This window comes from Cervus canadensis, chromosome 32 (genome assembly GCF_019320065.1).
Source record: "Cervus canadensis isolate Bull #8, Minnesota chromosome 32, ASM1932006v1, whole genome shotgun sequence".
Taxonomy (NCBI): domain Eukaryota; kingdom Metazoa; phylum Chordata; class Mammalia; order Artiodactyla; family Cervidae; genus Cervus; species Cervus canadensis.
The window spans coordinates 11,431,985-11,447,350 of record NC_057417.1 but is presented as its reverse complement, the minus strand read 5'-3'; the positions used below and the strand labels follow the sequence as shown (position 1 = coordinate 11,447,350).

Here is a 15,366-nt window from a genome sequence, read left to right as displayed (position 1 = left end):
TAACTGGAAAAGACCTCTGATGCTGGGAAAGATTGAAGACAGGAGGAGAAGCAGATGACAGAGGATGAGATGGTTGGATGGCATCACCAACTCAATGTACGTGAGTTTGAGCAAGCTCCGGGAGTTGGTGATGGACAGGGAATCCTGTCGTGCTTCAGTCCATGGGATCGCAAAGAGTCAGACACAACTGAGCAACTGAACTGAACTGATTCTATATTCAGAAGTCCAGGGGATCATGTAGCCTGATGTGTTTTAAAGACTGGCTTAAACTCCAGAGAGGGCTGACTCTTTCTAGTCCCCACTGAATGGCCATGAGTACCTTCTGAGGAAAGGCAAGGCATTTTGCTGCAGTGGCAGAGAAGTATTTGGCCTGAGGCTTCTACTTTTGTGGCTCCCCATGACCTTGGCATTTCTGTTCTCTGTTCCTTGAATCTTCCTTCAGTTGGATGAGGGGGCGCCTGACAGTTAAAATAGTAACTTTTTTTTTTTCTTGTCTTCCTTGATTACCCATTACCTGAGATTAAGCTGCAGACTGTAGAGCTGGGCTAGATCTGGGAGCTGGCTATGGAGAAGCCAGGCCCTTATCCAGCTGGGGATTTTGCTACAGAGGAAGCAGCATCTTTTACTTCTTGAGGTAGTCAGGGGATTTCTGTTAACTTTGGAAAAAGTAAGCCTGCCAGGAGACTTGTGCAGATATTGTTTCCTTTGGTGTGTCCCAACAATTTACAAGGAGCCAGGCCATCTCCTCCCCAGCTGACTCACTCCTAGGGCCAAATGAGATCCAGCTGCTTCCGCAGCCATCTCCAGCCACCCGCCAGCCCTGCAGTGAGCAGCCCCCTGGGAAATTGAATCCCGAGCTTGGTGTGTGCATCCTCCTGACCTGAGGGCTCAACAGATCCCCTGCCAGATGCCCCCTTGAAGCAGCCAGGGGACTGAGAGCAAAGCCATCAGCTGCCCACTGGGGTGACCAACCCTCCCAGTTTGCTGAGATGGTCTTGATTTTAGCACTGAATGCTCCATGTTCAGGGAACCCCATCCAGGAAGAACCGACTACGTAATTTTGCAGGGCCTGATGCAAAACGAAAGTCCAGGGCCCTCGTTCAGAATGTCTGAAGAATTTCAGGACTGTGACCACAGGGCATTAACGGAAATGTGGTCTCCTTCTGAGTGTTGGACCTGCACACGTTGCAGGCTCATGAAGCTGGCCCTGCTCGCAGGCAAACCACGACCGCTGGTTACCTACTCCAGATGCAGAGTCCCGACGAGGAAATGTAGTGTTATTTCCACAAGGCTGTTAGTTTCTCATAGCAACCTGTGCTGTTGAGACAACAGAACCTTACACTTCCTGAATTTTCTGAAACACAGACTCCAGCCCTTCAACGCCCTCCCGGCTGTCTACAATATTCTCAAATGTGAGTAATAATACAAAAATTGCAGACTCCTAGTATTGACCTAAATTATGTTTACTACTATATTGTTGTTTAAATATGTACCAACATAAAGCTTGGCATATAGTCTGTATGCTAATAGCTCTTATACAACAAAGCCAAATTTATAAATTAAAAAATGTAAGACTATGAAACCCATAACATTTAAATTAACAAGATTAATTTAATGGGATGGATGATGCTGTTGTGCCAAAACTAAAGTGCCCTTGGCAGAGAGATTGTGGCGCCCTGCTGGCTGCGGTGATGTAGATTCCTTCTCATGGAGATTCTGCTTTGTGCTCTGGTCCTGAGATGGCTCAGTCCTCCCATCACTTTCCTCACTATGAACAAGATGTGTCACCTTTTTTGAACATCATACCCTGACACTTTTGGAACCTCACCTGCTACAAAAACACCCCTGATGGATAAAATCCACCTTTGTTCTTTCCCCATTAATCCACGATGATGAAAGATATGCTAAGTGGTGCCAGTGGGATCACAAGTGCTAATGCAAACACAGGTATTGTAATCCCATTGCTGTCCCAGGCTATAAGTGGGCCACCCAAATGACCTAAAAGTGCCCAGATTCATTTTTTAAACTTCACTGAACTAATAAGAACAACAATAACTGGAATTTATTGAGCAACTACTATGTGCCAAGCTCTATTCTTATTACTTGCCATATAGTAACTTACTTGATCCTTAAAATCCAATAAGGCAGGCACTATTATTATTGTGTTAATGGCCCAGACAATCAGGATGGTATGGTCACTCACCTAGAGACAGACATCCGAGAGTGTGAAGTCAAGTGGGCCTTAGGAAGCATTATTATGAATAAAACTATTGAAGATGATGGAATTCCAGCTGAGCTAATTCAAATCCTAAAAGATGATGCTGTTAATGGGCTGCACTCAATCAGTTAGCAAATTTGGAAAACTCAGCAGTGGCCACAGGACTGGAAAAGATCAATTTTCATTCCAATCCCAAAGAAGGGCAATGCCAAAGAATGTTTAAACTACCACACAATTGTGTTCATTTCACATGCAACCAAGGTAATGCTCAAAATCCTTCAAGTTAGACTTCAACAGTATGTAAACTGAGAACTTCTAGATAAACAAGCTGGATTCAGAAAAGGTAGAGATCAAATTGCCAACATCTGTTGGACCACAGGAATAAAAGGGAATTCCAGAAAAAGATCTACTTCTGCTTCATTGACTACACTAAAGCCTTTGATTGTGTGGATCACATACACTGTGGACAATTCTTAAAGTGATGGGAATACCAGACCAACTTACCTGCCCCCTGAGAAACCTGTGTGCAGGTCAAGAAGCAACAATTAAAACTGGACATGGAACAACAGACTTGTTCAAAACTGGGGAAGGAGTACATCAAGGCTGTATATTGCCACCCTGCTTATTTAACTTACATGCAGAGTACATCATGTCAGATGTGGGGCTGGATGTTTCACAAGCTGGAATCAAGATTGCCAGGAGAAGTATCAACAACCTCAGATAATGCAGATGATACTACTCTAATGGCAGAAAGTGAAGAGGAAATTAAAGAGCCTCTTGATGAAGGTAAAAGATGAGAGTGAAAAAACTGACTTAAAACTCAGCATTCAAGAAACTCAGGCCATGGCATCCAGTCCCATCACTTCATGGCAAATAGATGGGGAAAAAATGGAAACAGTGACAGATTTTATTTTCTTGGGCTCCAAAATCACTGCAGACAGTGACTGCAGCCATGAAATTAAAAGATGCCTGCTTCTTGGAAGAAAAGCTATAACAAACCTAGACAGCATATTAAAAAGCAGAAACAACACTTTGCCAACAAAGGTCTGTATGGGTTTTCCAGTAGTCATGTATGGATGTTGGACACAAAGCAGGCTGACTGCCGCAGAATTGTTTCTTTCAAACTGTGGTGTTAGAGAAGACTCTTGAGAGTCCCTTTGGACAGCAAGGAGCTCAAACCAGTCAATCCTAAAGAAAATCAGCCCTGAATACTCATTGGAACGACTGATGCTGAAGCTGAAGCCCCAATACTTTGGCCACCTGATGGGAAGTGCCAACTCACTGGAAAAGACCCTGATGCTGGGAAACATTGATGGAGAAAGGAAAAAGGGGTGGAGGATGAGATGTTGGATGGCATCACTAACTCAATGGACATGAGTTTGAGCAAACTCCAGGACATAGTGAAGGACAGGGAAGCCTGGCATGCTGCGGTCCATGGAGTTATAAAAGATTAAGACACGACTTAGCAACTGAACAGCAAACGACAATTACTATTGCCATTACAGATGAGAGAAATGAGTCTCAGAGAGGTGACATTAACTTTTCTCTAATTATCCCATCAGAAGTTTTCTAAGAAAAATTCTCAAAGTGAACTCACAGACTCCAGGCTGGGATCACTAGTTCAATTACTAGTTGAATGAAGTTCAGACTCCTGAGTTTGCCAATAAAGGACCTTCTTTATCTTGCCTGTTGACCTCCTCATCTTAACCTCTTGCTGCTCCATCTCATAACATGTCTTTACTGCTGGGCTAGTGAAACTCCAAGAGGGTATCAAGCTCTGCCACACTTTCTGTTCCTTTTGTTTAAAGGTCTTCCTTCTGGTACTGAATCTCAAGTCTGTGTGCCTGATGCATAGTGAGGCGCATCAATACCAAAACATTATAGAGTCTGGAACAGAGAAAGGTTTATTACAGATTTATGCAAGGAGTTGGGTGGCTCATGGCCTAAGAACCCCAAAGTTACTGAAACCTTTCGGCAAGGCCCTTTAAAAGCAAAAGGTGACGGGGGGCAATGACTGGCAACTGTCAATGAGGAGCTATTGGGGAAGTGATTCAGTCAAGGGTCAGTGTGTGGTGGTCATCAGGTGGAGAGTGATGTTAGCGGCAGATTCAGGCCTTCTCCCAGAGGCTCTCCAGCTCACGCAGCCTTGGGCCAGTGGGTGAGCTGGAACAAACTGGAGACTACATCCTGCAGGGCTTCAGAGCCCTCACTAAAGCCCCCCACCAGCCTTGGCCCAGGCCTTGAGGTAGCAGTGAACCTTTCTCTCCCTCCTGTCTCACTCCTGTTAGTTGTTGCTAACTTCTTGGGTGTCAGAACCTTTGTTCTTGAGGTCAGGTCATGGTCAGGTAATGATTTTCCTGTAAATCTGTACAAAACAAGTGCTATTCTCTGTTCTGACCGAGAAAGGACAAAGTCCCAAGGCACAGTTTTCACCCTCCAAGGTTCCAGTCCTGGTTAAGTGCAGGCAGATCTCAATTGGCAGCTCCTTCAGGGCCAGGTTCCCACCTCCCGCCCAGCTGTCGTCCCTGAGGGAGCCAGGCGCCCAACCCAACTGGCCCTCAGTCTCCTCAGGCCACCTAAATGGGGAGGCCGGTTTCACAGACTGTGACCCGGCAGACGGCTTCTGCTATTAGGTCAGAGAGACAGGAGTGAGGATTTCACCGCTGCCTCAAGGCCTGGGCCAAGGCTAGTGGAGGGCCTTAGTGAGGGCGCCGGACCCCTGCAGGACATAGTCTGCAGTCTGTTCCTGGGCCCTCCAGCTCACCCATTGGCCCAAGGCTGGGTGAGCTGGAGGGCCTCTGGAAGAAGGCCTGAATCTGCCTTTAACCTCACTCTCCACCTGATGATCGCCACACCACTGACCCTTGACTGAATCACTTCTCCGATGGTCCCTCACTGACAGTTGCCGGTAGGCAGGGCCCACTGCAGCGCTGACCAATAGCTGAGCAGGGCAACTAGGGATCGCTGATTGACAGGTGGCTGCTTTTGGGCGGGGCCCACTGCGGCACTGACCAATAGCTGAGCAGGACAACTAAGGGTCGCTGATTGACAGGCGGTTGCTTGTGGGCGGGGCCCACTGAGAGACCAAGCAATGGCTGAGCAAAACCTGTTGCCAAGTAATACAGTGTGGAGTAATGAGGCACAGAAATAGCTGCGTGCTAAGGGCTGGGCTCATCCTGCTCTGCTACACTTCTGCCTGGAATGCTCTTGCCCTCTCCCTCCTGGAAACCCCCTACTTGTCTTCAAGATGCTCAGTCTCACCTCTCTGTGATGCTGTTCCCAAATAAGGCAAGGCTGATACTCTTTTTTTGGGTTCCCACAGCACCAAGGTCTCACCTTCCCAGAGGCACCATTAACCTCCTCACAGCCCCTGCACTGACAGCCCCAGGGAGCCGAGGAAGCCAGAGCCTCTTCCTTCTGCCCAGAGATTTAAAACTAATGAGGACTTGAGGTCAAGGCAATGCTGTGATAGCAGCCAGTGTGGATTTATTTAGTGCTTACTTTGTGTCAGTAGCTGGTCTAAGGCCTTTTGCACATTTCACCTTATTGCAAACTCAGCAATCCTACATGGTGGGTACCACTGTCTCCCTATTTTACCGACAAGGAAGCTGGTGCACAGAGAGTATGACCACGTCCCTACCATTGTATTAACAGTAACAGTGACAGTACCACGATGTAAATCTGAGTCCATGCCCTGAGTCGTGGTGCCTCTTTTACTCCTCCAGGAGACCTGGGGCTGGGGCTGGCATCGTGGTGAAAATCTGGGCAAGGTGAAAATAGAGAAGGATTAGGAACCAGTGGTAAAGGAGAAGCTAGTTCCTGGTGAGTAGATAGAGGCACTAATAGGACAAAAGCCAACATCAGGGAGACAGGCAGAGAGTCCTCTGGCCTCAAACAGCTGATGCCCAGCTGCTACTCATGGTGACCTGCTGGACATCTCATCTTGCAGTCCAGGAGTTTCCCAAGTACGTTTTCCACTGGTGTTTTAAAAATCTGACTTAGATTGGGTGCTTTTTTTCCTTTGCTATCAATACTAAAAAAAAAAATAAAAAGACTAGAAATCCACCCACCTTGTGAAGTCTAAGTTCCTTAGAACTCATATGCATTTTTTGCTGTACCTAAAAGGATGTTCCCCTGTTAACTCACGTTGTTATATTTGGGTCATATTTATACAAATCTTTCTGAGCATAGGTATATCTCATGCATCTATATTTAGAACATATTTATACTAAAAACTTACTTGTTTATATGAAATTTAGATGTAATGGGGTGTTCTGTGTTTTAAGGGCTTCCCTAATAGCTCAGCTGGTAAAGAATCTGCCTGCAATGCAGGAGACTCTGGTTTGATTTCTGCATTGGGAAGATCCCCTGAAGAAGGGAACGGCTACCCACTCCAGTGTTCTTGGACTTCTCTGGTGGCTCAGCTGGTAAAGAATCTGCCTGCAATGCGGGAGACCTGGGTTCAATCCCTGGGTTGGGAAGATCCCCTGGAGAAGGGAATGGCTACCCACTCCAGTATTCTGGCCTGGAGAATTCCAAGGACTGTATAGTCCATGGAGTCGGACATGACTGAGTGATTTTTACTTTCACTTTTCTGTGTTTTATCTGGGAACACTAACCTAGAGTTATGTGAGAATTGCAGAATCTCATTCCTCCCTGGATCTCCCAAATCAGAATCTGCATGTTAGCATATGATTAGTATGTACATTAAAGTTTGAGAAGTCCAGCTAAAAGATGAATTAAAGGCAGCCTGAGGTCTCCCAGAAGTTCCTGGTCATCAGGGACCCAAAGTCTTCCTATTTTTTCACTCTAACATCCTTGTCTAATGGTTTCCATCCTCAAGGTCACTTCATGGTCCAAGAGAACTTTGATGGGGTGTGGGGTTCCCCTCACAAGTTTGGCCTCCAGATGGAAGCAAGGAGAAAAGATCAAGAGTCTTTTTCTAAATCTCACCCAATGGCCTCCACTCCCTTCTTATTGGCTGCTCCTTCCTGCAAGGGAAGCTGGGAAATGTAGTTTTTCATCTGGGTCCAGTGTCCTCCTGCGACTTAGAGGTGTGTGTGTGTGTGTGTGTGCGTGCGTGTGTTGTTGAGGGGTGTTATTCAGCAGGTAGCTCATCTCTGCTATTCCACTCTCAGTTAAACAGATCTGACCAGGTTGACAGGAGGCTCTGACCAAGTCAAATGGGCAGGCGAGAACAAGAAGACCCCTGAGATTAGATTACTTTAAAGAAAGGGGAAGTCCTAACTGCATTACAGCCCTGAGATCATTATAGTGCTCAGCTCAAAGATAGAGTCTGTGGTTTTATAAAGAAGAGATATTTTGGGTATAGCCTTGGTGGGTGCAGTAAGCTGCCACTGACTCAGACACCCTAATACCAGGCTCTGTTCCTGAGGCCAGTGACTGATTTCTGGAGTGTTAAAGAGATGCAGTTTTACAAAACTGAGCAGAAAACACCACTGGCTGTGCTGAACCTTACGGAAGTGGGGTTGCTTTTCCTCAAAGAACCACTGACGCTTCTGTTGGAATTTACTTTCCAACGTGGAGCATCTTGGAGTTGTGCAAAACTGATCTTCAACAGTGATATCTTGTAGCTCCAACAACAGCAAGAATGGCCTAAGGAGGCCTAAGGAGGCTCCTTGTCAAAGATGCTTGACTCCATTTGGATTGGATAAGCTACCTAAGTTTTAGGACCACTGAGGTTGGTCCTAAGTGGAGCAGAGATGTGCAAGTGTTTAACTGTAAACAAAAATGAGACATGGATTTATTGGCCCTCTAAGGAGCAGAGAGAATCAGTGTGTTATTGTGATGAGATATTTTAGTGAGGACAACTTTACATGCTCATAAAGTCTCACCAAACCCAAAGACTCTTAAGGTGGACAAGGCCAAACTCATAGCTACTCTCAAATCTTTTCAAGCCAGACTGCTCTCAAGTAATACCAAACAGGATTGAATCAGGATTTTTTAATGTCTATTATACACCCTGCCAAAATACACTTCCCAAGCAAGAAGCATTTCTCTTCAAGCAGCCGTTGAGCATGCAGGCAAGTGGTGACTTGTTCCATACCGTGCAGCCTTATTAAAGAACTGCTTCTTTTTAAGGGACATACCCTTTGAGGTAATTTACAGAATAAAGATAAAAATTCCCAAATTAAAAAATCTGCCAAATTATAGCTCCTCCCAGGGGAACCACAAAAACTCTCACCTACTGTTTGTTGTGGGTCCGGCAGACGTGGGACTGGAAGCGTGAAAGATGGAGTGAGATGTCTTCCTCCTGGCAAGTAAGGGGACTGATTGGACAAGAAGCCAGTTTGGAGGTTGTGCCAAGTGGCATCAGCAGGAAGAGGAAGGAAGGGTCCTATGTGTGTGTGTCAGTTGCTCAGTTGTGTCCGACTCTTTGTGACTGCATGGACTATAGCCCGCCAGGCTCCTCTGTCCATGGAGTTCGCCAGGCAAAATACTGGAGTGGGTAGGCTTTCCCTTCTCCAGGGGATCTTCTCAACCCAGAGATGGAACCCAGTTCTCCTGCATTGCAGGCAACTTCCTTACCAGGTTAGCTACCAGGGAAGCCTGGGTAGGGCTCTGGTTGGCCCAAAAATAAAACAACCAAAACACTTTCTATCTCTGCACATAAGAAGAATATTTATAGAAGAAGGAGGAGGAAAAAGAAAGGAAAGACAGGAGATATTAAGATAAAAAAAACTGAATAGCAAATGGATTGTGTAAAACCCATCTGAGGGGTTCAGCATCTGTGACTCACTGGTGCCACTTGGCTTCAATTTCCTTTGAAATCCAGATGTGTTTGAAAAGAAGGCAGAACCAGGGCAGAATGAAGGGGAGCCTGAGCCTCACAGTTTCCCTCAAGATCAGGTTTTTGGTATTTTGGGTTGCCTCCCCTCAGGGCCTAGTGGATCAATCCAACTGGATGATGAGTCCATCATCTGGAGAGAAAGGGTTGGCAGATATTGGACCACAGACCTCAGGTCCTTTAAGGTGAGCAGAGATTGCAACCAACTGGATTCTGCTTTTTCAGGGGCTCTAAATTCAGACTATCTGGGAACTACATAAGGAACCCTGCTCACCGTGCAATTTGTCAATGTTGTTACCAACTGTGTAGGGCTCTGCGCAAACATGCCAGCAACTGTAATTTCCTTTAGTCCTGTTGGTCCTAATGCTGGTTTGAAGAATGCGAGCTTTGTTCCCGACCTCCTGTAGCTCACTCTTTCTAGAAGTCAGATTGAATCAATGCCTTTACTGTGAGCTCCTTCATCTCTCTGCCCTCACCTCCCCCACGTTCACTCCAGACACGCTGATCTCTTCATAATCTCTTGAGCATGGCAGACAAGCTCCCACATCAGGGCCTCTGAACTTACCCTTTCCTCTGATGAAAGTTCTCTTTCGTCAGACACATGCTTGTTCCTTATATCCTCGCATTTCCCTGGAATATCATGATCTTCCCCGATCTATATTTCTCAACTGGCCATCTCTTCCCAACTCCCTTGTCTATGTTATCAGATTTTCTCCTAAGCACTTACTCTTGCCTCATATAGTATATAATTTATTATTTTTATGTATGTCTTGTCTCTGTCTCCTCCAAGTAAGAATGAACACCCCACAAGGACAGGTATTTGGTTTGAGCATGGCATTCCATTTACTGCTCAAACCCCAGTACTGATGAGAGAGGCTGCAACATAGTAGACCCATAATGAACATGGGTTAAATGAACTAATGAAAGAATAAATGGGAATGAGCATTTATGCAATTCTAGAAGCTGAGAGCCCAGCAGAGTCTGGAGTTGGGCAGTCAGTGGAGGACTGGGACTCATGTTCACTCAGTTCCATTTCCATGAAGACCCACCCAGTGTACCTGTTATACTGCGCCCACACTGGTCCATGGCCAATGCCAGGACCTCCCTGGTTATGGCACATCTGCCCCCCATTGTGCCATGCCTTGCTTGGCCAGAGCCACTGATGGGTTCTCCAAGGCCATTTGCTTCAACCTGGCATTCAGGGCCCTCCCCAGCCTGGTACCAATCAGCTTTTACATCCATGTCTCCTATACTTTTCTATTTAATGTTCATTCACTCGACAAAATGTCTCATGGTTTGTCTTAAAAAAAATCCATCCTAAGGTTGCTTTCAACTCCATTGTAGAGAATTGCCAGAAAAATATGAAAATGATATTTTTGCTGTCAAAAGTCCTACTTGTAACTCAACTTCTCCACGTTTGCTCATCTAAATGCAGTGTCACAGTATCTCATAGATTCAGGGATTCAGATTCTCAACATCTAGGGCTCTTGACTATACTAAGCATGGCTGAGTTTTCTTTGCTGGCATTTGTAAGCAAGCCACAAAACATAATCTTGGAGACCAGGCAAAGGCAACATCTGCTGGTCATTTAACCCACATTGCGTATCAGCTCTGACATGCACAGATATGAGGATCAGACACATAAAAGGCACGATCATTGTGAATACATACATGGTGTAGACATATATGAGGCAAACATCCATAAACACATTGAATTTCTTGGTCTTAAGTTCAAGTAGGCTTTCAATTACCTCTTTAGACTGTCCTGGAAGATAAAATTGAATGATTTCAATAGCTAGATGCTTCATAAGAAGAGGTAAGAATCTTCACCCTCATAGGTAGTTCTATTCCTTTATATCTTCCTAGAATTGACTGACTTGACCAAACCAAACTTTTGACTTGGTTTTGTATTGAAATAACCACAGCCCAGCCTATACCAGGGGGCTTTCCCAGGTGATGCATATAGTAAAGAACCCACCTGCCAATGCAGGAGATGTAAGAGATGCGGGTTCAACCCTTCGGTCAGGAAGATCCCCTGGAGGAGGGCATTGCCATGTATACACACTCTAGTATTCTTGTCTGGAGAATCCCAAGGACAGAGAGGAGCCCGGCAGACCACACAGTCCACAGGGTTGAAAAGAGTCGGACACGACCGAAGTGACTTAGCACACATGCACACAACCTATACCAGGTTTTTCTGATATGCCCTTACTTAGCGAAATTGTTAAATAGTGTATATTAAGGAAAGGTGTTTGCACTGGGTATGTGCTGCAGATACAGTAGGAAATGACTATATTTGGGATTCTGCTTTGAGAAGCAATAGATAATCGTAGGCAGGGGAAAATCAAAAGAGGGACATTCTGTAACCCTTTTTATTTTTTTGATCCTTGAAACTGGGGTAAATGTTCTAAGGATGGTTTCCCTGATAGCAAAGTCACCATAACCGATCTGATAATGGAAGATAAAAAAGGAAACATGTTTGTTTCAGGGGAATCAGGAATCACTTTGCCCTCTCACTCTCTCTAGTCTCTTGTGTCCTTCACCTCTTCTAGCTGTTTCTTGCTGGAAACAATCTCAAAAGGCTTTCTCTGTTAGGTACAGAATTATTCATCATAGTTTCATAACTCTGGGATAAAATGTATCCATATGCATGTGCACACACATGTGTGCATATAAAATCTGTTGTGATAAAAAGGTTCAGAAAAGGTTGTGTGTTTTGTTTTTTTTAATGAAAAGCAAGGCAGCATCACTTCCAAACTTGGTGACAAGAGGAACATCCATCTAGCTGTGAGAACTTTGTAAGGAAAGAAGGAATTATTCTCATTAAGCCCTAAAAGAGTATTCTTTTCCATTGATCAGCCAAACCAATTTACTCTATGTAGAATCATTGTGTTAAAAAAAAAGAATTAGCTGTTGATACCATTCAATTCCAATTAGATGGATTTTTCCCTCAACATAAGGTGCACTTGTAGTTTTTCTCAATCTCATAATTAAAAGAAGGTGATAAGCTATGTGTTCTGAATCAATTCACTTAGATTTCAAGGAGCATAATGGAACGTCTGTTGTTCCTGAAATAAACAACAAAATCTTAACGACTCAGTCAGCCTGCCTGAGTGTTAGTCTCTCAGTTGTGAACTCTTTGCAACTCCACGGACTGTAGCCCCCCAGGCTTATCTGTCCATGGGATTTCCCAGGCAAGAATACTGGAGTGGGTTGTCATTTCCTTCTCCATGGGATCTTCCTGATCCAGGGATTGAACCCGGGTCTCCTGCATTGCAAGCAGATTCTTTATTGTCTGAGACATCAGGGAAGCCTAAGAGGGTAGGCCTAATGGATATTTATCCCAGCAAGGGTTCTCACCTCTGGACCACTGACCCACAATATCTGTGAATAGAATTCAGGAGTCTGTGCATTGAAAGAGGAAATTTTACATATCAGTTTTAACTAACTTCCACTAAAAATTAGCATTTCAATCAGTTATGAATACAAACAAAAATGATAATGGTATTAGTAGTATCTGTGACTTTCACTTATAAAAATCACGAAGAAAGTGAAAGTTGCTCAGTCGTGTCTGACTCTTTGTGACCCCATAGCCTGTACAGTCCATGGACTTCTCTAGGCCAGAATACCGGAGTGGGTAGCCTTTCCCTTATTCAGGGGATCTTCCCAAACCCAGGTCTTCTGCACTGCAGGCGGATTCTTTACCAACTGAGCCATCAGGGAAGCCCTATAAAAATCATAGCTTATGCCAAATTATAGGCTTCTTTTGTAACCCCATGTAGTCTCTCTTATGCATTTAAACACATTATTGTAAGGAGGAGTCATGGGCTTTCTGACTGCAAAGGGGTCCATGACTTGCAGGGTGAAGACCCCTGTTCCAGGAGACCTGGGTCTTGAATGAGGGTCAGAATCTGGCACAGCTGGTGGAGGTGCCTAAGATCCCATTAGGAAACTCTTGCCTTTGGGTATCGAAGGCTTCTCAACCACTTGCAACATGCTCTTCCTAACACTCCAGGGTGGAACGTGTTGTTAGATATTTGAGGTTTTCTGGAGCAGCACCAGGGGTTCAGGGGAAGGAGAAGAAGGAGCTTTGTACCCATTCCCCTTCCTCTGCATATTTGAAAAATGAAATCATGCTCTATATCAGTATTTTGTAAACTTCTTCCCCTTAATATACTGATAGTAAACCTTGATTTGAGCGCTGACTCTGTTCCAAGCACTTGAGCTGTGTAATCTCATTTGTTTCTCACAACTACCCTTTGGGGAGTTACTGTCATGAACTCTTCTAAATGTTGGCTAAATGAATCATCGCTCTTATGTATTGAATACTTATGATGTGCTGGGCTCTGCTCTCAGAGCTTAACACATAGTCTCATCTACTCCTCCCCCAAGAGCTTTTATTATTATACCATTGTACAGATGATAGAACTAAGGTGCAGAGAGAGGAAGTGCCCTGTCCAAGATCACACAGCTAACAGGTCACTGGTGGAACATTCTGGACCTCAGGGGAGGTACTCTGTTGGCTGAGACCTTGCTCTTAGCCAGCATACAATCACCCCAATGCTGAACTTTGGTCACAGTGATTCTTTAAGCATACTTCAGCTTTTAAAATTGCTGCATCATTTCTGGAATTGGATGCATTTTTTTCTTTCATACGGGGTGTTGCAGAAAGGTGAGTCTACCCTAAACAGAGTACCATTTCTTGAGAAAAAGCCGAGAAACAAGGCAGTGATATTAGCAGTTTCTCTTTTATTAGTCTGTAATCAAGGCCATGACTTTAGACTGCAGCTCAAATACCTGATTTTTTTTTTTTTTAATTCCAACAGCTTCTAGCCTGGGATACCCACTCAGCCATGCTTCCTTCCTGGGAAGTCACCCACCACCTTAGTGATGGAATGCACCTCCCCTTGGCCCAGAATGGAGATCAGAGAGGAAATATCAGGCTAGATGAGGCTGAGCACTGCCCCCCTTCCCACGCTGATAAAGCAGAACCACTGCACTCAGCATGTGAGTAAGATGTCCATATCTCCAGTCAGTCTTCTCTGTGACCATATCTGGATGCCTGATGGAATTATCTCATTGGCACATCTCACTGAGTAGGTGTAACCACAGCCGCCAGTTCAAGTTCATGTTAACTGAGCAGCTTTTCCAAAAAAAAAAAAACTAACCTCCCAGGGAGAAAAAAATGCACAAACATAACACACTTGTAATTTGTTAAATCTAAATTATTCTGATAAGCAAATTGCTCTTTTTATTGAGACTTTCTGTCTTATGCTAGGCACTGTGCTAAATATTTTACATACAGACTCTCATTTGTTCTTTTTTTTTTCCCTAACAGCTCTGAGAGCTAGAGATGAAACTATCCTGTGATGAAACTGAATATCAGGGAAGATAAGACATTGGTAAGGCTCTCACAAATGCTGTGTCACAGGACTGGGAGCTGAGTGCAGATCTTTCTGACTTTGGGAGATTTTTACTCCCGAAGCCTGGAGTAGACTACTGTGCTGTACTGCCTCAACCACACACACACACACGCACACACACACATACATGGGACAGGCACACGCAAGAACATATATATGTTTAAGAATATAAAAGATCAGTTATTTAAGCTATCATCTATACTTCAAAGTAAAAATCTAGTGCAGTTGCTAGGAGGATAAGTTAATTATATGTAGGCAGGAGACAGAGAGCTCCTCCTGTTCATTACAATGTGGCTACAGTGGATTTTTGAGGATTTGACTTTTATTAAAAATGTTATTTTAAATCAACAAATACTACCAAATAGAATCTGCTGCTTCTAACAGCATATTAAAAAGATTATATATCATGGCCAAGTGGGATTTTTCCCAGGAATGCAAGGGTGGCTCAATGTAAGAAAGTCAGTCAATATAACACATAAAACTGATAGAATGAAGAAAAACATGCAATCATCTCAGATGATAAAGAAAAGGCATTTGATAAAATTCAACACCCTTTAATGGTTAAAAAACATGAAAAAAACAAAGGATAAAGGAAACTTCCTCAACATAATAGACAGCATTCCTGAAAAAGTTACAGTTAACACATTCAATGGGGAAAGACTGAAAACTTTTTCTCTAAGACTAGGAATGAGACAAGGATGCCTGCTTTTACTACTGATAATCAAGATTGTACTGGAAATTCTCATAAGAGCAATTAGACATGAAAAATAAATGAAAAGGATTCAAACTGGAAAAGAAGATCGAAAATTATCTCTGTTCATAGACAACATGACCTTATACACAGAAAATCCCCAGAATCTACAAAAAAGCTACTGATGAGCTAACATAAAATTTATCAAAGTTGCAGGGGACAAAAT

At 44.1% G+C, this 15,366-nt stretch overlaps 1 long non-coding RNA gene across 2 annotated transcripts in view; it reads left to right on the top strand.

The window, feature by feature from the left end:
• LOC122433473 overlaps positions 1 to 15,366 on the top strand; it is a 106,589-nt gene that overhangs the window by 79,049 nt on the left and 12,174 nt on the right. For both annotated transcript variants that reach the window (XR_006267105.1, XR_006267104.1), the window contains 2 exons: positions 13,853 to 14,033; positions 14,365 to 14,428. This is a non-coding gene — a long non-coding RNA (uncharacterized LOC122433473). The remainder of the gene's footprint in view (positions 1 to 13,852; positions 14,034 to 14,364; positions 14,429 to 15,366) is intronic.